The sequence below is a fragment of the Coenobita brevimanus genome, chromosome 97 (assembly GCF_032717465.1).
Source record: "Coenobita brevimanus isolate Jiangsu-jjx chromosome 97, ASM3271746v2, whole genome shotgun sequence".
Classification (NCBI taxonomy): Eukaryota; Metazoa; Arthropoda; class Malacostraca; order Decapoda; family Coenobitidae; genus Coenobita; species Coenobita brevimanus.
The window spans coordinates 29106087-29125394 of record NC_137050.1 but is presented as its reverse complement, the minus strand read 5'-3'; the positions used below and the strand labels follow the sequence as shown (position 1 = coordinate 29125394).

Here is a 19308-nt window from a genome sequence, read left to right as displayed (position 1 = left end):
GGTTCGTCGCTCTCCGATAGAGTGGAGAGGTATATGAGAGAGGGCGGTGTGAGCTCGGAGCAGGGCAGTGAACTGGTGGGGGACAGATCGACAAGGAGGCGATTAGGTTGTGGCCACCCCTTACGTAATTACGGCGTGTGGCAATACTGTAGATTGATAGATGGTTCAACTGAAAGAACAGGCAGTATCAAAGAACTGATGAACAATATCCTGCCTCACCTTTGTTCATCTCGGCAAGATGGGCAAGCTGTTGAAACACTATCAACACAGAATAGACACACAGCTCGAGCGTCCTTCCCCTCTCACGGTTAGAGGCTGACTGACGGGATTCGAAGCTTCTCTAGGTCGAGATAAATTACTTGTTTTTATTATGCTGATTAATGTTTACCTTTAGTATTATTCCTATCTATATATCCATCTATAGTCAGACGCCTTCATTTGCGTAAGGAGTGGCCACATACAAATCGTCTCTATGTCACCCTGTCCCCTGCCATGTCGCTACCCTCCCCCCATCTTACACCCCCCCGTTTATGTACCTCTCTACTCCATCCCTCCATCTCTTCTTTGGTCTCTCCCTCCCTCTCCCCCTCCATCTCACTCACATATACTCCTAGTTAGTCTCTCACCCTCCATACTCCCAAGTTACATCCCCCGCTCTCTCTCATAGGCCCTATCCTATCGCTCTCCTCCATTCCACCATCTCCTCCTCGGTCTCCGCCTCCCTCTCCACCCTCCACCTCATTCACGTACACTCTCCTAGTTAGTCTCTCACCCTCCATACTCCCAGCTTTCACCCCGTGTCTCATACCTCTCTCCTCCATCCCCCCATCTCTTCCTCTGCCTCCCCCTCCCTCTTCCCCCCTCCACCTCACTCACATACACTCTCTTCGTCAGTCTTTCACCCTCCATCCTCTCCACATGGCCAAACCACCTCAGTATGTTCCTCATAACGCTTCCTATCACATCCACATCTCTTCTGTTATTTACAAAAAAAAGGTGATGACACTACAGGATTCAGAATTACAGCTAGGTTCAAGTTGCGGCAGCGAGCAATTCTAACCCATAGCTTTCCATCTCAGGTCCTACAGATTGTTCTCTCTCTCTCTCTCTTTCTTTAAAGTTTGGCCAGTAATTGTCTGATCGTGTGATTTTTGCTGTTGGCTAATGACGTGAAACCGGGGCTGGGACACGTGTTAATTACTCGAGTGTTTAGGCTTGTGTTGGGGGTGGTGGCATTACGAAGAGCTGGTGGTGGTGGTGGTGGTGGTGTGTGTGTGTGTGTGTGTGTGTGTGTGTGTGTGTGTGTGTGTGTGTGTGTGTGTGTAGTTGTAGATGACAGTAAGTAAGTAATAAGGACTGGCACCAAGCCCAAGAGGAGTATATGGCACTAAAACCGCTGCATAAAAAATGACGGGTGTGCTATGGTGGAATAAAGGTAGAGGGGAAGGCGGGGTAGACACTAAATGTGAGGTAAGATACGGGTTTGAGATAGGAAGCGCATGAGGTGTGTGATGGAAAACACAGGGGATTCACCAAGAAGATCGGCTAAGGTAGGGGGACGTCCAAGGGAGTAAAGGAACGGGAGAGTCCGTCTGCGTACGGCGTGGAACCGAGGGCAGTCAAGCAAAAGATGGTGGACCGTGAGTGGAACCTGGCAACATTGACAGGTCGGAGGAGTGCCTCCTGACATCAGAAAGCCATGTGTGATCCGCGTGTGGCCAAGGCGCAGACGGGCCAGGGCTGTTTCCCAACGCCTGTTGCGATGGGAGGACGACTGCCAGGGAGTGACAGTATGTGTGATGTAACGGAGTTTGTTGTCAGTTGTAGACGTCCATTCTGCTTGCCACCGCTGGCCAAGGAGACGGGTAACAATTGGGAAATAATCAGTTGCCGGGATAGGATGAGGTGTGACAGAGCGAGAGGTGTGACAGAGCGAGAGGTGACAGCTGTACGTGCCAGGCAGTCAACCCTCTCATTATCCGGTATCCCAGCATGGCTTGGGACCCAACAGAAGGAGACAGACTTCAGTCTGGTGTTAATGTGGAACAACCATTCCTGTATCTTCAGCACTAGCCGGTTGCTGGCCGGGAGAGACTGAATACTATGTAGACTGTATTGCACTAAGTGAATCTGTGAAAATAACAAAAGTGTGTAACCTTGATCAGTATATAACACGAAGGGCCAGTAAAATGGCCTGCAGTTCAGCAGTGAAAATACTTGCGACTGGTGGAAGGCGGATCTGATAGGTATGGTCTGGGAAAAGAGCAGCAAAACCCGAGCCCACAGAAGACTTAGAGCCGTCTGTGTACACTGGGGTCGCTGAGGAGTGACAATGCATGTGGTCCATAAAAAGATGATAGAGTTCCTTTGGGGTGGAACAGGACTTTGGACAAGAGAGCAGGACATCACAGACATTAGGGCGAGGAAGAAGCCAAGGCGGGAACATAGAATCTCGCAGAGGGAGAACTGAAATAGCAGGGAAAAAAAGGGATGGAAATAAATTGGAGACCCTACGAGGAAAAGATGAAGCTAACGAGGGCGGAAAAGGAGGGAAGAGGTGCGTAACAGAGGAAGGGAAACCTGCAGATGGGTGTTGAAGAAGGAGAATGTGGTAACGGAGAGTCAACTTGTCACGTCTGGAGGATAGAGTGGACATACCCGACTCGACATATACAGTAGGCTCGTAACCGGGGTGGAGCGAAAAGCACCCAACGCCAGACGTAAACCATGATGGTGAACAGAATCTAGGCGCCGAAGGGAGGCAGATGAGGCAGATGCATAAACCTGACAGCCATAATCAGTCTTCGACAAAACTAAGACTGTATGGAGCCGGAGCACAGGTGTACGGTCTGCACCCCAGGACATATGGCTGAGAGTTTGTAATAATCGAAGTCTGAGGGAAGCAGAGGTCTTAAGGGAAGTGAGATGCGGGGACCAAGTCAGTCGAGAGTCAAGGATATGGCAAAGGATAGGGGCTGATAATCGGTATGGCAGGGGAGTACCATATAGTGTAAGAGGGGGTTGAGGGATTGAATGACGGCTCGTAAAAGTTATAGCACAGGATTTCGTGGGGGAGAATTTAAAGCCATGATCCGTGGCCCACCCTGCAGCGGCATCTATAGCTGATTGACGTAGGGCTCGTAAGGCCTGGACATCCGCTCCAGCTGTGCTATTATTTCTTCAGCGAGAAAGGCAGTTATGTATCCCTTATAGCCTGTAATATATAGCCAACATTTACTGTCCGCAATAGGTCAGGAGTTTTATGCAATGTCACGCCACTATATCTAAAAAAAAAAAAAATCCTAAAAAAAAAATTCAACTCAAGGAAGGAGAAAAAAGAAATGGAAGGAGAAAAAAGAAATGGAAGAAAGAATTGGAAGAAAGAAAGGAGAAAGAACGAAGAAATGAGACAAAGAAGAAAAAAGAAAGACGAAGGGGGAAAGAAGAAAAATGAGAAAATAGAAGAAAGGAGAAAGAGGAAATGGAAGAAAGGAGAAAGAATAAAACAGAAGAAAGTAGAAAGACGAAAATAGAAAATGAAAAAAGAAAGAAAGAAGAGGAAGGAGGAAGAAGAGGAAGAGGAGAAAGAAGAGGAGGAGGAGGAGAAGGAGGCAGAGGAGGAAGGATGGGTAAGGAAAAGAGAAAGAGGAAGAGAAAGAATGAGGAAGAAGAGGAAGAGGTATAGGAAGAAGGGGAAGAGGAAGACGAAGGAGGGAGAGAGAAAAGGCAGATGAAGAAGAGGGAATAGAGGAAGAGAAAGAAGAAGAATGGGAAGAGGAAGAAGGGAAGAGGAAGAGGAAGAAGAGGGAAAAGAGGATGAGAAGGAACAGGAAGAACAAGATAGGAGGAGGAGGAAAAGTGGAAAAGGAAAAAGAAAAGGATGAACTGAAAAAGGAGGAAGAGGAGGAGAAAGAAGAGGGGAAAGGGAAAGAGGAACAAGAAGAGGAAGAAGAAAGGAAAGGACAAGAGGAAGAACATGATGACAAGAGAGAAGAGGAAAGGGAGGTACAGCAAGAGGAAGAGGAAAAGGGAGATATGAAAGAAAAGAAGAAGAAAATGAGGAAAAGGAAAGAGAAGAGGAACTGAAAGAAAAAGAAGAACAGGAAGAGGAGGACTTGGAAGAGAAAGAGGAGGAAGAGAAAAATTGAAATGCTTGGTAAGAGGTGTTAGGGAGCTGCCTTAACTGACTAGAGTGTATGCCATGATTTAAAACTCTGGCTAAGCACTGAGTCAAGAGAAGAACATAACTGAGGATAACTGAAGATAGTTGGCAGACAAAAACACAGAGCAAAGCACATAAAGAACACAACAGTATAAGGTAGGCAGAAAAATGCACATAAACACACAATATGACACTGACAGAACACAGCACATAAAGAACATGGAAGTGTAGCTACAAAAACCAGCAAGAACAAAGAACGTAACCACGAACATGCAAGTTTAACTGCAGAAGACTGGCTGAACAAAACATAAACAAAAAACATGAAAGGGTAACTGCAAGAAATTGGAAAAACAAAAAGCATATGAAGGGAAAACTTAAGGTAGGTTAGTCCATGTTAGGCTGCTCCTGTAAGTGACTAATCAATAAGCGCAAGATGTAAATAGCAAAGAAAAACTATTGCACAAGTGGATGGCACAACCTACATGAGGCCACATTATAAGTTGTATGGTAGGCACTGAAGCTCCTTTTTGTTAGTGATTTAGCTTCCTTTTTGCTACTCAGTATTCTCCTACATCACTGTATTCATTATTAGGTGCATACAAAAGGATGCTGAGATGCAATGAGAATGAATCACAGAGATGTGTTAAGTCTGCAAAAGCCGCTTGCGGTATGACTGTGGGTACTAAAACATGTTGCATATTATGGACAATTTATTTTTCACTGTGGGATAAAAAATTACAAGAGATACATAATTAAACATTCCTTACCATTCTTACACAACTGCAGTCAACTGACATTCTCACACAATTGCTCAGACATCTAACGTTCTCACACAGTTGCAGTCATCTAACTCTTCAGGGGGAATTAAAAACAGTTCAGTGGGGGTTAAAGAATAGACATTCCGACATTCATTTATGCCTTGACGGCATACCTTCGGGGTGGGAAATTCGCCTCTTTGATATCTTAGGTGTGTGGTAGGTGGTGGCGACCATCATCCACACATTTGATGTAGCGCTGCCTACTTCTTCTTTAGCCTGTATCCTTCTTTTTCTGTGTCTGCCCTCTTCTCTTCCCATTTCTCCCATCTTTCCTGTCGCTTCTTATTGTTTTTCTTTCCTTTACAGGTGGCTTTACATTGAGTGACAAGCCAAATGGTTTCCTGTAAGCCAAGAAACCATTTACAACACTGGGTGGTAACCATATAACCAAACCATACGTGCTCCCTATGTTTCAGCGAGTGGGTTGGTGGAGGGTTAGTGCCCCTCCCCGTAAAACAAATAACTCAAAGTCAAATGGCCATCCCTTATGGGATTGTGGCGTCTGGCAATAGATAGATAGATAGATAGATATCTTTGGTGTGAGGCGCTTCATCTGCTGTCAAGCTGCATCAGATGGCACGGGTCTTCTTGGGCAGCAGATCCAGGGGCCTGAACTTCTGTGGGTGGAAAATTCTGAGTTAATACTACATAGATTTCAGCCAATGGAACAGAGCCATTCCTACAACATAGAGAGTCACTGGCCTCTGGTTTCTTCTTCCCCCCCCCCCTCCCACACACACACAATGGAGCAATAAATGGCAAATGAAAATTAATGTGGACAAGTGTCATGTAATTAAGTGTGGCAAAAGTGAGAAAAGATTAGATTGGGATTATAAGTTAGGAAGGTCAACCCTACACATATCAGAAAGGGAGAAGGACCTAGGAGTGATTATCAATAACAAACTATCTCCAGAAAACCACATCAGTGAGAAGGTGCATAACATGTATACACTGCTTACTAATATGAGAATAGCATTCACATATATAAATGAAGACACACTGAGAAAGATAATAACATCATTCATCAGATCAACCCTGGAGTATGCATCAGTAGTCTGGAATCCTCATCTCAAACAACACACAGATAAGACTGAAAAAGTAAAAAGGGAAGCTACAAGATGAGTACCAAGCTTAAGGGATCTAAGCTACGTAGAAAGACTAGAAAAACTGAATCTACCAACACTACAGGAGAGAAGGTAAAGACGAGACATGATCATGCTATATAAATGCATCTCAGGGAAAGAGAAAATAGACATAAATGAATATATAACCTATGGGGAAGCATCAACAAGAGAACACTGCAAAAAACTACATGTATGTAAAAAGAGAGGTGATAAAGACACAAGGAAATTTAGTTTCCCAAATAGGGCAATTGATCAGTGGAATGAACTACCAAATGAAATAGTGTGTGCCAAAACTATTCACAAATTTATGGACATGTATGTTAAAAATGGTTTAATACACAGAACAGTATGAGCCTGACTCATTCCTGTAAAGATACAATTAGGTAAGAACACACACACACATACACACACTTTAAAGAAAAACGTTGAGGCAGACTGGAAGACCCACATCCAGCTGAAGGTAACAGCATCCAGGGCAGCCACTGTGCTTGTGTTATGCAACAGATTGTGCGGCTTCTCATTACTGTTTTTTCAATCAGTCATTCATTCTCATCCATTCATTACTGTTCTCATTCATTCATTCATCATCCAGTCCTACTTTGCCCCATGAGAAGTGTAGGACCCTGGGGCTAGGCAAGTTGGTCCTGACATTTAAGATGAGAGTGACCAGCCTCACTCATCCCTGAGTGGCATTACTGTTCTACAGGAAAAAAAAGCTCATTTACAATACAGTACACATTACCAAATCCAAACAGCCAATTTCCATAATATTATTTCATGCTTTAATAAAACTGTCTTTAAATCTGCACTAATTATGTGAGGATATGATATCAACCCCTCTCTGTTTGTATCATATATAAAGGCATGTTGGGGTCTTTATAAACAACACAAACATACGATATTAACACCTCTCTGTTTTATCGTTTATAAAGGCATGTTGGAGCCTTTATAAATGATATAAACATACGATATCAACACCTCTCTGTTTGTATTGTTTATAGAGGCATGTTGGTGCCTTTAGAAATGATACAAACATACGAGGTGTGACAAAAATGAAACGGGACACTGGCTGCTAATCACACAATTCATCAGCCACACAGTAATGAAGTATATCATAGTGTTGCCCATCATCTCAGCACTGTATGAGAAAAGCAGCACTTCAGTTAACCTATTATCTTTCTTTTCACAGGTGGTTTTGTAGCTCCTGTCAAGTGCCATCTGTCACAGAATGAGCCTTGAGCAAAGGATTAACATCAAGTTCTTGGCTAACTTGGGAAAAACTCCTGCAGAAACCCTTGCCATGCTGAAGGATGTGTGGGGACAGAAAACAGTGTCCCGTACACATGTCTATGAGTGGCACAAGAGGTTCGGGATGGGGCAGGGTGATGCTCCAAAATGTCCCATGACACATCCGCGTGGCGGGTCTTTTGGTCCTCGGAGAGCAGTTTGGACACCAACTTTGCACAAATCTTCCGCATGCCCAAATCTTCCAATAAGATGGACCTCACTGACTCCCTATTCAATCCCAGTTGCTCAGCCATCATTCTGATCGTCAGTCTGCGATCACTCTGCACCAGTTCCTTGACCTTCTGGATGTTGGCATCATTTCTTGTTGTTGAGGGACGTCCTGGTTTTGGGTCATCCTCCACATCATCCTGGCCCATCCTGAACCTCTTGTGCCACTCACAGATAAGTGAATGTGACGTTGTTTCCTCTCCATACACATCCTCCAGCATGACAAGGGTTTCTGCAGGAGTTTTTCCCAAGTTAGCCAAGAACTTGATGTTAATCCTTTGCTAAAGGCTCATTCTGTGACAGATGGCACTTGACAGGAGCTACAAAACCACCTGTGAAAAGAAAGATAATAGGTTAACTGAAGTGCTGCTTTTCTCATACAGTGCTGAGATGTTGGGCAACACTACGATGTACTTCATTACTGTGTGGCTGATGAATTGTGTGATTAGCAGCCAAAGTCCCATTTCTTTTTTGTCACACCTCATACAATATCAACACCTAGCTGTTTGTATCGTTTATAAAGACTCCAACATGCCTGTGTAAATTAAACATCAATGTCTCTCTATACGACTACGGCTACAACCATCACAACAGCTACTACTACTATTACTACTACTACAACCATCACAATTATTACTACTACTATTACTACTGCTACTACTATTACCACTACAGTATTCTCAGTAATCAGTTAATTAATCAGTAATGACGAAATTATTTCTTGGTACACTCCGATCCTCCTTTGCCCCAAGAGGAGTGTAGGTACCCGAGGCTAGGCTGCTCACTTCCAACATTTAAATCAATTCAATTAAACCATGCCGCCTTTTAACCACCATACTAAACTGGCCATGGTGCAGGAAATATTTAGTGAAGACTGGAGTTCAACTGAGTGCCAAAACCAGCTTATTACATCCTTACTGATGCTGGGTGTGGGGAGTGAGTTGGAGGGAGGGCAATCAAATGGTGGGTTACAGAGCGACTTGGAGGCATTTTGTCTGCGGCCTCCCTTTGTTGGATTACGGGCTATAGATAGATATGTAGATAGGCTGATGTTGGACACTGCTGGCAAGGGCCAACTGAAGACTAACCTTAAAAAATGAGCATAGGGGAGAAGTGGCAGTGTTCATCATATCTCCCTGAGTGGCATGACTTCCAAGATAATCACACCAGCAGCCAGTTTGTATGTCCCACTGCCACAAACAGCACCAGCCTGGCCTAGCCAACATTCTGGGGCATGGACTGGACTGGCAGCTGCTTCAAGGCCCTGTTGCTGGTGCCACTTTGGATGGGAAACACAATATCATCAACAGCCAGCCCTTGTAAACTTAGTGGCTTGGTTATTGCTGGCCCTACATTTGAAGGACAGACAGTAGAAAATACAGACAGGAAGACAGTAGGAAATACAGACTGGGGAAGACAGTTAGAAATAAATACAGGGGAAGACAATAGGAAATAAAGACAGAGGATGACAGTTAGAAATAAAGACAGGGGAAGACAGTAGAAAATATAGACAGAGGTAGACAGTAAGATGTACAGACAGAGGAAGACAGTAGGAAATATATACAGATCAAGACAGTAGGAAAAACACAGAGGAAGACAACAGGAAATACAGACACAGGAAGACAGTAGGAAATACAGAAAGAGGAATATAGTAGGATATATAGAGGAATATAGTAGGATATATAGAGGAAGACAGTAGGAAATGAAGACAGTGGAGGACAGCAGGAAATACAGACAGAGGAAGACAGTAGGAAATACAGACAGAGGAAAACAGTAGGACATACAGGCAGAGGAAGACAATAGGAAATACTGACAAAGGAAGACAGTAGGAAATACATTTGGAGTGGTGGACTGAAGGCCTGCCAACTGCCACTGAACTGGTCAAGTGGATTTGTCTGCAACCATCGAATAACCAAACCTACACCATACCACTGTCTACCTCATCTGTCTTCTGTTTCACCCTAAGTGTCTTATCTCTGGCCTGCCCTCCTCCACACCACCTTATAACTTTACCAGCCCATAACAACTCTACAACTGTATATGAGGCCCCTAATAACATAGTGTACCGAGCGCCACTGCAAGCGAAACTGAGTTAAGTATACCACATGTAGCCCAATTCCTCTTTGATCTGGAAAGCAACCATGAGGTACAGAAAGCAACTAGAATTAGGGTCCAAATTCCCTTTCTGTAACATGGTCTCACTGCCCGCTTCACCTCAGTGCGTCAACAAGCCTTCATGCTGGTCACAGCATGTACCAAGTGCCTCCCAACAACGTGCTGTCTGGTGGTCCTAGATACTAGCATTTCTTTATGCTCACAGTCATGCATTTTTTTTTTTATAGCATTATTAATTTATTGTACCATTATTCTAACATAATGGAATATTTCAGCATAGAATTGGATGATTTTAAGGGTAAGTTAGCCATAATGTACAGAAAATGGGCAAGTCAGAGAGCTCAGCAAGATATTGGCAACTGTGATCTGGGAATCTGTCGCAACGTGACGCAGTTTTTTTGTTTACCAGCCGGCCTAGAACGACTGCCTGGATTAACTGGCTGTTTCCAGAGCTGTTTTAGTGTTTTTTCTCATTATCTCGAGAACATGAGTGACTCTAGTAGTGAGCAAAAAGCTGCTGGTCCTTCTCATAACAGAAAAAGAGCAAGGAGGCCAGAAATGTGGGCTAAAATGAAAGATTTCTTTTTTTTATAATGGTTTTTTATTTCTGAAAATAGTATTATATACATCTATTTTGCTTCTGTAAACATTTCCCACTGATATCTTTGGTTGGTCTGATTGTTACAAATGCTTGCTGAGAACACGTTTTGTCTCAATAACCACACTAGAGAAAAATGCAGCTATTGTTGTATCTTTCAGAATGCTATTAATTTCTCTTCTACCAAGATTAGCATGACATGAAAGTATGAACTTCAAGCTAAAATACAAAAAAAAAGCACTAAAAAATATTCACTAGTTCCAAAGTTATGGCGTTTTGAAAGTTACGCAACTTTAACTGCGTTTTTCTCCGTTTTCAACATGAGGCGTTCAGTACACTATGTTGTTAGGGGCCTCATATGATGATCCTTCCACACTACATACTAGCTCTGCCATACAATTTTATTCAGCTTTGGGAACTCTTTTAAAACATTCTGATACATGAAAATTCCCTATATTACATTCTTACTGATGCCACTTTTTTTTTTTTTTTTTATGTAAGGAAGAAGGAACCAAAAGCCTGGAAGATTGTTTCCTCCACGAAAAATTATGATAGAGAGCCAAATTCGAGATCCATTCATTGCAAGACAACTAGGCACAATGTGTTCGAGAGACTGGAGGCCATAGACTGTAGGAAATACAGATGGAGGAAGACAGTTCCAGAGTTCACCTTTTGCATATATGAAGGACCAGGTGTAATGATTAGCTCTTGCATTTTACAGAGTTTAAAAGAGACCTGTAACTTCAACAATTTAAATTCTTTTGATATGATGGTCTAAATGATGGTCCTTTCTATGGTATTCCCTCTATTATCAGAAAATGTTCAGCTTGAGGAGACCTTTTGTGTTGCTAGAGATATGAGAAAAATAATTGCTTTGGGGTCTTGCAGCTGCTGATGTTTTGAGAGGGGAAAACTCAATGTATGTGCTTACATACTGCACTTGTACTGAAGGGTTCATCACCATCATCATCATATGCTCCTCATCAGCTCCTTATCATTATCATCCTCATCCTCATCATCATCTTCATTTATAATCCTGACCTCTCTTTCTGACCTAAGGCAAGATGAGGTGAGAGATTGTTCTGAAAGCAAGGAAATAGAAAGCAGAGTATGGGGAAAACACTGTTGTAGATGAACAGCATGCACAAAATGAACACATAACTGACATACCACAGAATGAAGCTAGGTAGCTGACATGGACACACAGCTCCAGTTCTTGGTACATCTCCACCAACACCTTGTCAAACCTGCAAGAATGGGATATGGCAGTGGCCACTTAAAAATGACCTATTAAATTCATCATCAGCTAGTCCTTCCCTACAGTTTCCAGCAATTGCAAAAAGTAATGAGCTAGTTTGGGTACCTTGTTTATAGCCATCCCTTATAGGACTTAGGCATCAGAGAGTACACAGACAGGTAGGTAGATAGGTAGATACCTGCTATAGCTTCCAATCCACAGAACATATTATCAGCACTACCATGGCCAGCCTCGGTATGGGCATGCATTTAAGAGGAAGCATGGCATAATGACTAACTGAATCTGATGCTATTTCACCAATGACACATCTTAACACTGCACTAATGCAACTGGTAAAATGGTAACAGGGAAAACTGTGGGTGTGTATGGTGTAGCAGATGAAATGCTGAAAGCATCTGGTGATGTAGCAGTGATACTGTGAATGTTTACGAGGGGAAGGGTGATGCTCTTAATCGAGGTGGCTGTAGGAGAAAATTTTGGCCTGCATGAGCAAGGAGACTTAACATTAATAAGAGACAATTTGGTTTTATCCCTAGCAGAGGAACTGTTCATGCAATATTTAAAGTACTGTTAGGCAACTCAGGAAAGCTTTTAGGGTAAGAAAACATATTTACTTTGTTTTTGTTGACAGTTCTACTTTCATTACTCTATTTTCTTGCATCTGGATCCTTCCCACCCCATTTTCTGTACGAATTAATGTTAGGATAAAGCTTAGGTTAGATTCATATATGTCAGATGAGGTTATTAGAGTACATAATATTAAAACATACATGATCTGGGTTACAAGAGATTAGGAAGCTCTGGGTTAAATTACGGTAGGATGGACCAGATTATATTCAACAGGTTAGCACAGAGTGGGATAGGGTTATAAAGGTGAGATTAGGTTAGCTAATGTTTGGACTGGATAGGATATGTTAGGTAAGTCTAGGTTATCTATTTCTAGTGCTAACCTGCCAAGTCTTGTACAGGCAATGCCACTGGGGTGTCTGTGAGGAGGGTGGGGGTGGGGGTGAGATCAGGGTTAAGCACCAGGCCACACTCCCTCTCCAGGCTCACCAGGCGACAGTGGACGTACTGCAGCTTCACTCCCATGTCTCTGTGTCTCTGCAAGTCCACTGGTAATATCAAACTTATGACCTGAACAAATTTACGACTATGGTAAATGACTACACAATCAACACTGAGGCAGATGATGTGTGTTAAGCAGCAACCATTAAACTCTTCCACTCCATCAGGTTTAAACTCTTCCACTCCATCAGGTTTCTCTCAAGCTAAACACAATTGTCTGGTGGTAACAATAAAAAAAGGCTTGAGTCATACTTCAGACACTAATGAAGATTTTTTTTTTCTTCCGCTGTATACTGTAGTAAAACAAAAATATTCACCACAAAAGCAACAAAGTCAATTAACCCAGCATAACTTCACTCTAAATTTTCTTGTGAAGTGTACAGTTATGGTTAAAGGCTAATGTATATCTGAGTACAGCAGACTCCACCACCACCATTCCCTGACTATGTATTGTACATATTCCTTACTATCTCACTGAATTCATCTAAATTTCACGATGTACTAGGCCTCAGGTCCTCAGTCTCTGGCAGTTCCCACTAATCCTCTTGATGATATCTGCAGCCACAATGAAGCTGAGTAGTGACGGGGTAGGGCAGAAATTACCCAGATGCTTTCACGCCATAACTTCACTGGACATGTTAACTTTAATAGCATGGGAAACAACCGAAGCACTGGCACAACTGATATAACTTTTTGACACCACTGTTCCCCAGTATTAAATGGAGACCAACAGTCTGAGTTACTTTGTTAAGCCAGTATTAACCTGCAGACACATACACTCCTTGAGAACTGTGTGTACTAACCTGCTGTGTATTAACTTGTGTACTGTATTAACCTGCTGAGCTTTACAAGAAGACATAATCCCACTGCCGCTGCTGTTTGGGTCCCTGATGATGATGGAGGATATTCTCTCTCTATTAATCTTCTAATTTTTCTACCTTTCCTCCTCCTGTCTCTATTTTTCTCCCTGTTTTGTCTTTCCCTGCTTCCCTTCACTTTTTTCTCCATTTTTCTCCTTTTTCCTCCTATTTGTTTTTTTTTCTTTTCTCTCTCTCTTTATACTCTATTTTCCTGACATCTTTTTCACTGTTACCTTTATTTTGCTTTGGTTTTTCTTATACTTTAAAAAAAACATACTTTTTACCTTCCCTAAATCAATTCTTACTTCCTCATTGATCATGCATGTTTGCTGATATTTTTATATTACCTTTTTGTACTCCTTTATTTTTTTGTTTTACGATGACGGAGGAGAGAGCCACCTTCTCAGCCATGTCATCACCACTTGTCCTCACACTGGCCCTTGTCTCTGCAGGAACAGAAGCACTTTAGTTCATCTGATTACTCATTTCATCACCATTAACTCCTTCACCTTCATCATTCTTTGTCTGTGTCTGCCCTCCTCTCTTCCTATTTCTTGCCACCATTCACTCACTTGATGTAGTGCTGCCTTCTTCTTCCTTTACCTTTGTCATTCTTTCTCTGTGTCTGTCCTCCTCTCTTCCTATTTCTCACCACCATTCACTCACTTGATGTAGTGCTGCCTTCTTCTTCCTTTACCTTTGTCATTCTTTCTCTGTGTCTGTCCTCCTCTCTTCCTATTTCTTACCACCATCCACTCACTTGATGCGATGCTGCCTACTTCTTCACCCTTATCATTCTTTTTCTATGACTGTCCTTCTCCCTTCCTATTTCTTCCATTTTTCTTGTCACTTTTTATTACTCTTCTTTCCTTTTTAGGTGGCTTTACACTGAGTGACAAGCCTAATGGTTCCCTGTAAGCCAGGAAACCATTTACAACGCTGGGTGGTAACCACATAACTAACCTATACGTTTTCCCCACGTGTCAACAAGTGGGTTGGTGGAGGGTTAGTGCCCCTCTCCGTAAAACAATGAGCTCAAAGACAAACAGCCACCCCTTACTGGATTGTGGCATCTGGCTATAGATAGATAGATAGACAGACAAATAGAACTCCTTCAATATGCTATTTTCTTTTAGTTCACTCACGCAACTATGGTATGGTTTTAGTCACCTTAAAAAATCTTTAGGAGTGAAACAATTAACAAAGGATATGTTCAATCCCTCCAGCCTGCAATATCACTCCTAAACTGAATCAAACCATCAAACAGAAACAGGAGTACAAAAAGATGGAGGTCAACATATTCTATCTATCTATCTATTGCCAGACGCCATAATCCCGTAAGAAGGTGGCCATTTGACTTTGAGTTGTTTGTTTCATGGGGAGGGGCACTAACCCTCCACCAACCCACTTGTTGACACGTAGGGAGCACGTATGGTTTGGTTATGTGGTTACCACCCAGCGTTGTAAATTTAATGGTTTCTTGGCTTACAGGAAACCATTTGGTTTGTCACTCAATGTAAAGCCATCTGTAAAGGAAAGAAAAGCAATAAGAAGTGACAGGAAAGATGGGAGAAATAGGAAGAGAGGGGAGGGACAGAAAAAGAATGATAAAGGCTATGGAAGAAGTAGTCAGCACTACATCAAGTGAGTGGATGATGGTCGCCACCACCTACCACTTCAACATATTAAATGGGCTAATAATATTTCACCAAGTCAATATTATACTGCAACGGGAAAAGTGAAAACCAGTAAAAACTAAATGGCTGCAGCAAGGAACTCAGAGAGAATCAAAAGAAATTGGTTTTGAGAGTGGTATGGGATGAGGGATAGAATACTAGACATCCACAGCCATGAGAGAGTTAAATATAGATACCTGGTACCATACAGATAATGTGACGAGCTGCTAAACAAACTGACATGACAGACCTGGTGCTCACTCACTGACTGCACCCGGTTCAGCATTATCACCTCCCGTACCTCAACCAGGAGGTCTGCCTTGGCCTGCTGGTTGGCCCAAACATAACACTGTAGAGCTTCCTGATGGCATCTTCCTCCAGGTCACTCTCAGGTTTTGTGCATCATTTCTGAAATATAACATGGTGGGGATATTTATACATCTCACTTATGAACACATCAGTAAAAAAAACAAAAAGTTGGAAGCATACCAGATGCACTGTCTTGTTTTAAGGGAAATTATAGGAATGTACAATACTATAGTGAAATGCTACTACTTTACATCAGTAACAGTTTTGTCTAATGGTAAGTGGAGTAAACTAGGATGAAATTTAGTATATAATGAAGGCATCTTGAACTGGTCTATTACTGGTATCTTGTTTTCATTTTTCTTGGAGGGAACAATTTTGCCCACTTCAAGCCTTTGGTTCCTACTTCCTTGCATTAAAAGAAATAAAAGATATAATATACATGAAGGAAAATGCACTATGAACTAGCTACCTTAAATGTGGAAGCACATACAAAATTGTAAATCATCTCTAAAAAATCCTATCACCATACTACACTAAGAAATACATTGAGGTGGTCTGGACATATGGAGAGAATGGAGACTGAATGACTAAGAGAGTGTATGCAGGTGTGATGGAGGGAGGGAGAGACCAAGGATGAGGTGGAGGGATGAAGTTGAGAGGTATATAAGGGAGGGGGGAGTGAGCTAGGGAGGAGGGCAGTCAAATGGTGGGTGACAGAGCAACTTGGAGGCATTTCATATGGGACCATCCTTTCCGGGATTAGGGCATTGGGCTATTGATAGATAGACAGATAGACATACAGAACTGTAAATCATCTATACAAAAAATCCTATCACCATACTGAAAGGGATTAACCCTTGCTAAACTACAAACTTCATATAAGGTACAATGAAGGTGTGCACGGGCCCAGCTGCAAGTCTCGTATGAGGTACAGTTTACACTGGCTATAAAACAATGATTCAGAGGAGGTAACCTATCTTACAAGCAATCAGTGTGGCAGGGGTTCATGCTCTCCTTCTCACTCTACCTTCCAGCACTCTGTCCACATGTAGCCTATACATCACCTCAGAGCCACTCTCCTTATCCAACCCACATCACCAATTCATTCTCCATCATATTTCTATTATTCTAGCTATGACCTCACAACTCTGGAAGTATCTTCCTCTGTCTGTATTTCCTACTGCCTATGACCTCCAGTCTTTCAAACACAGTTTGTCCAAGCATCTTGAAACAAATGGATCTTGATTTTGGCTCTCTGTTAACTTGTTTTTTTCTCTCTCTCTCTTGGAGGGAACACTCTTACAATCTTGCAGGCTTCTGGCTTTTGGTTCGTTCTTGCATTAAAAAAAAAAAAATCATACAGTCTGGAAAAGCCCTCTGGTCCTGAACAAGTTAATAACCTGCCCAGTCCAAAAGTCTCCCCTGAGCTGAATAAAACTGCATGAAAGATGCAAGACAAAAAATGTACTGAAGGAGTAAAGTTGTGCCTGAGTCTTACCCATAATGGAGGAGACCAAACTGTGTGGCGCAGTCACCCAGGTGGTTAATGCAGTTGACATGGTGGCCCAGGGCTGAGTGGAGGCAGGCCAGGATGTGCCGATGATGGTGGAGCACAGGTGGCCAACGTGGAAAGGCTTGGCAATGCTGGGTGAGCTGTGGGATGAGTGGTGGAAAAAATAATGGTCATGTTCAAGAATGGAAAGATGTTACTGATAAATGGCACAACCAGCTCCAAATTATCCCTTATGAGGTGCAAGAGTCCTGGGTTAGGGTACCGTACTGAAAAATTTAGGGAAAACAACAAGCCTACTCTTCTTGTGGCATTACATGATCAGAAAAACACCAACCATTTTTTTTTTTTTTTTTATAGAACTAAACCTATGTGTAGGAGGCATAAGACTTACTCTACATGAAGCTACTAAACCTTTAAACCATCATGTGTTTTACTGAAAGGCATACTGAATTTGCAAACAAGGATGAGATGCAATTTTCCCAGTACTGGTACAGTGGATGAGACAAAGGTGTGGTTGCTGTTGCTGATCAACCAGTGTATGTTTGACCATGCAAGCCCATCAACCACAGGCAAGCAACTGTCCCTGCAGGGCCATCCCCTGCAGTGAACTGATGTTTCCTTGCAGTTCGTGGGTGTTGTTGCAAGTGTGGGTGTGGGTGGGTGGGTGTGGATGAGTGTGCTTTAGTGGGTGTGGGTGTAGGTATGGGTGTGGGTTGGTAGGTGTCGTTGCAGGTGTGGGTGTGAATGGGTGTGAGTATGAGTAGGTGTGGGTGTGGGTGAGTGCGCGTGGGTGTAGGCGCGGGTGTGGTTGTGGGTTTGGGTGTTGATGAGTAGCTGAGGGTGTGGGTGTCTTGGTTTGTGGGTGTGAATGCGGGTGTGGGTTTGGGTGGGTGTGGTAGTTGGATGTGGGTGAGGGTGAGCGTGGATGGGAATGGGTGTGAGCATGGATGTGGGTGTTGGTGTGGTAGTGAGTGGGTAGTTGGAAGTGGGTGGGTGGGTGTGGGTATGGATGTTGGTGTGAGTGAGTGGGTCTGGGTGTGGGTTTGGGTGTTGATGGATGGGTATGGATGTGGTTGTGGGTTTGGGTGTTGATGGATGGGTATGGATGTGGTTGTGGGTGTGGGTGTGTGGGTTTGTGGGTGTGGGTGTGTGGGTTTGTGGGTGTGGATGTTGGTGTGCGTTTCAGTGCGTGGGTGTGGATGTGGTCGTGGTTGCTTAGTTGGATGTGTGGGTGGGAGGGTGGGGGTGGGGGTGGATGTGGGTAGGTGGGTGTGGATGTAAGTGTGGGCTTGGGTGGGTGTCGGTGAGTGGGTGGGTGTGGGTGAGTAGGTGCGGGTGTGTATGAGTGGGTGTGGGTGTTGCTGTGGGTTGGTGGGTGTCGGTGCAGGTGGGAATGTGGGTACGTGTGGGTATGGGTGCGTGTGGGTGGGTGTGGGCGTGAATGTGCTTTAGTGGGTGTGGGTGTGGGTTGGTGGGTGTCAAGGTAGGTGGGGGTGGGGGTGGGGGTGGGTGTAGGCGCAAATGTGGGATTGGGTGTGGGTTTGAGTGAGCATGGGTGTGGATGGGTGATATTGTGAGTGTGGGTGTGGGTTGGTGGGTGTCAAGGTAGGTGGGGGTGGGGGTGGGGGTGGGTGTAGGCGCAAATGTGGGATTGGGTGTGGGTTTGAGTGAGCATGGGTGTGGGTGGGTGATATTGTGAGTGTGGGTGTGGATGCTGGTGTGGGTTTATGTGGGTGGGTGTGGGTGTGATATTGGTTGGGTAGTTGGGTGGGTGTTGGTGTCGGTGGGTGGGTATATATGTGTGTGTGTGTGTGTGTGTGTGTGTGTGTGTGTGTGTGTGTGTGTGTGTGTGTGTGTGTGTGTGTGTGTGTGTGTGTGTGTGTGTGTGTGTGTGTGTGTGTGTGTGTGTGTGTGTGTGTGTGTGTGTGTGTGTGTGTGTGTGTGTCTCTCTCTCTCTCTCTCTCTCTCTCTCTCTCTCATTTTAATGGCAAAAAATAAGAAAACGCAGACGCCTGATGGTACTAAATCACCCAAGACAAAGGGGATCAGAGTAGCTTCTTGGAATGAGTTTTAAGAGTAGTGAGGGGTAAGCGGTCAAGGCAATGAGTAGGAGGTGTACAGGAGATAGAAGAGGATCAGTCAGAATGATTGCCAGGAGGGAGTATAGATATAAGATCTTTTGGCAGGGAAGGGCAGGTGGATATGGTGGTGTGGATGTGCTGGTTATGGAAAAATGAGTGGACTGTGTCAGGAAGGTAATGAGAATGAATGAAGAAATTACAGCAGCGAAAT

The 19308-nt window shown here is 43.5% G+C and overlaps 1 pseudogene; it reads right to left on the bottom strand.

Annotated features, from left to right (window-relative positions):
- Positions 1 to 6776: 6776 nt before the first annotated feature.
- On the bottom strand, positions 6777 to 7768 carry LOC145413638 (protein GVQW3 pseudogene; annotated as a pseudogene).
- Positions 7769 to 19308: the final 11540 nt, after the last annotated feature.